Below are 2884 nucleotides of genomic sequence, written 5' to 3'. Positions count from 1 at the left end.
TTTAGTAACCCTCAACGGAGTTCTTTGGTAAGCATTTCTCCTCTCTTGAGCTATAATTCTTTTGCATCCACAACACCCTTTACCCAGCACTTGTGCCATCCCTTAGCCAGGGCATGGAAAACCACCTCTGTTTGTTCACTGGGAACATGGCTCCAGCTAGTTAGATTTGATTAACCAGGTTCCTGCACAGGATGAGACAGCAAACAGTTAGTACCTATCCCTTGGACAGACTGAAGGATCAGAGCCCACCAAGCACGCCAAGTTTTTAATCATGTTTGTTGTCCTCTTTGGACCTTTTCCAGTTCCTCCGTATCCTTTCAGAGACAACAGGCCATGACTTGCACGTAGCATTTAAGAGACAGGTGAGTCATCTTTATATCACGCTGAGCTTAGTTTTTTAAAATATATTAGGAACTTAGGTTTACCCTTTGTAAAGAGATGAAGCTTGATCTAGTTTCACACATGTTCATCAAACTGTGCTGCTAGTCTGCTCCCAAAATGAAGTCGTTACCTGCAGGCAAGAGTCTGGATCCTCTGTCATCAGTTATTTTGTGCAGTGCAGCAAATCGGTGCCATGGTTCAAAGATCCTCCCTAACGAACAGCAGTAGGGAGGGAAGAGACAAAACCACACATGCTAAAATAACCCAATAAGCTGAAATGAGCAAATCCTACTAAAATGTCAGTCAGATGTTGAGGTGTTTCCTCTATACCTGTGCAACTGTTAGGAGCACAGAATGTAATCAGCAGGATCAAATTAGTTTCTTTCTTTCGAGGTCCCCATCCTGAGCATGAGAAACTGTAGGAGTCCACCATATACATAATATACAACACAAGTCTAACTTTAGAGAAAAGCCAGATTTGGCTAGTTTGCATCTAAAATTTTAATGACAGAGAGAAAGACTACTCATTGCCTTTCTCTTTAAAGAAGTGGTTTGTCTTTCCTTGGGCTCTGCCTAAAAAAGAAATATTTTTTTTCCAAGGGGTTTCTTGTGGCTTGACCATAAGTTTTCAATGTGAGTTTGCTGGTTTTATGTATTTAAAGCAATTAACAGTTGTTCTGCAAGGGCCAGCTGTTAGCAATTCTGATGCTTGTTTCTGCTTATTGGGGCAGTAGGAAAGACACAAAACAGAACAGCAAGAAAAAGCCAGATTACTAGTATAACCATTATTAGCCTAGAATTAGATTTTCCAGCCACTTTTTTGGCTTGAAAAATCTTTTACCAACTGCTGATACCAATATGAGTATTTTACAAACCCAGATTTTAAAAAAATTAAAATCTTAGTGACACAGGACCACAGATTTGCCCATTTTTCAATCTTGTCCATGCTACAGATCACAAGTATTTGTTCTCACTGCCTGTGTCCTCCTCGCCTGCTCCTTTTGTTTGCTCCTCTTGCATCAGGAGAGTCTCGGGGATTCACTTCCTCTGGTGGCCTGCCAAAGCTCAAATTAGTAAACTACAGGAAGCTGTCAGAGATGCATTTGTATGGCCAGGCCTTCACTTCGCTCACAGGATTGCGTCTCGCATGGAGTACAGCATCTGCAGGGGTCAAATAACAGTTTATAGATGCAATTCACCCAACTCGGAGCCCAGCTCAAAAACACTTGCAAAGGAGCAACTCGGTACCAAAGCGACAACTGATATTTGTGCTCCTTAAATTAAATAATTGCGTGAATAAATGATGAGAAAATCTCGGTTATTTTCAAAATCATCGTCTCTGCTTATGTGCTGCAGAAATATTTAACAGGGTAATGTGCAGGCACAGGCAGGTGTATGGGCCCTTGGAGAAGGCACAAGGAATCTCGACTGCCTGGCTTCCGCCGGTCACAGAAGTGACTCTAATCTCATTTTCTCTGCATATCTTCACACAGTTCAGAAACCAGGTATACACTGTGGGGCTAATCCATGATTTTTTTTTAGCTGCGTATAGAAACGAGAGGCTACAGCCCTGCACTGCCTTCAAAGGAGTCTTGACACTGCAGCACAGTGCTCTGGCTTTTAATCCTTCACGTGGACAGGGGTGCATTTACCGAATGACCAATTGCTTTGGGCTGAAGAAGGTTGAGAGGCTGTTCCAAGGCTTGAGGTCTAAAGTGTCACCCGCAACTGCTTCCCCTCTAAAGCCAGCTCTTCTTGCAAGATCCATTTCTGGGGGCACTTAGGGTCAAGAAATCTGTTAGCTTGTTTTAACAGCAGGGTGGGTACTTCCCTTGGAGATTATATTCCCATCCTTTATCTTATTAAGGGAAGATGTGTTTTGTCCATTAATCCAGTTAGCCTAGTGGATTAGTAAAATTGGGCTTGCTCTGTTTCAGGAAGCACACCAATAGCAGTCAAGCAATTAAACCTAAATTTGTAAGCAACACTGGTAACAACAGTGCTATTTCCCTGAATATTCTATTTATTATTTTTACAAGCTATGCTCTCAAATTATGTGATGTGAAATCTCGATTAGAATGTCTCAATTCATGACCAAAAAGCAAAAGGCTGCCCTGAAAACATTTACTTTCGTATGTTTACAAAATTCTCCTTGTGCTAAATATAGGTAGGTAGGTTCCAGCCCAGAATAATGTTTTCAGTACTCGAGAGGAATCTGTTTGTTCAGTTATAAAGGCATGAAAATAATTTGTCATTATTCTGACATCTGTCTTGGCAAAGTGTGCTTTCTGGTCAGAGCTATTCACTAACAAATCCAGCTGCGGGTTTGGGTGCTTGAACACTAAACAGCTCCATCCTTTGGGTATGTGCAGCTCTTGGCATAGTTTCCTCTTTAAGGGTGTACAGTCCTGAGCTTTAAACAATGCTTTTATGTTACTGATACGAAAAACAGAGACGCTTGGAAGGAAAAAAGCAAAAAGAGAGAAACTAACAGAACAAACTG

This window comes from Athene noctua, chromosome 21 (genome assembly GCF_965140245.1).
Source record: "Athene noctua chromosome 21, bAthNoc1.hap1.1, whole genome shotgun sequence".
NCBI classification, from domain to species: domain Eukaryota; kingdom Metazoa; phylum Chordata; class Aves; order Strigiformes; family Strigidae; genus Athene; species Athene noctua.
The sequence above is the reverse complement of the archived record's forward strand: the minus strand, read 5'-3'. Positions refer to the sequence as shown.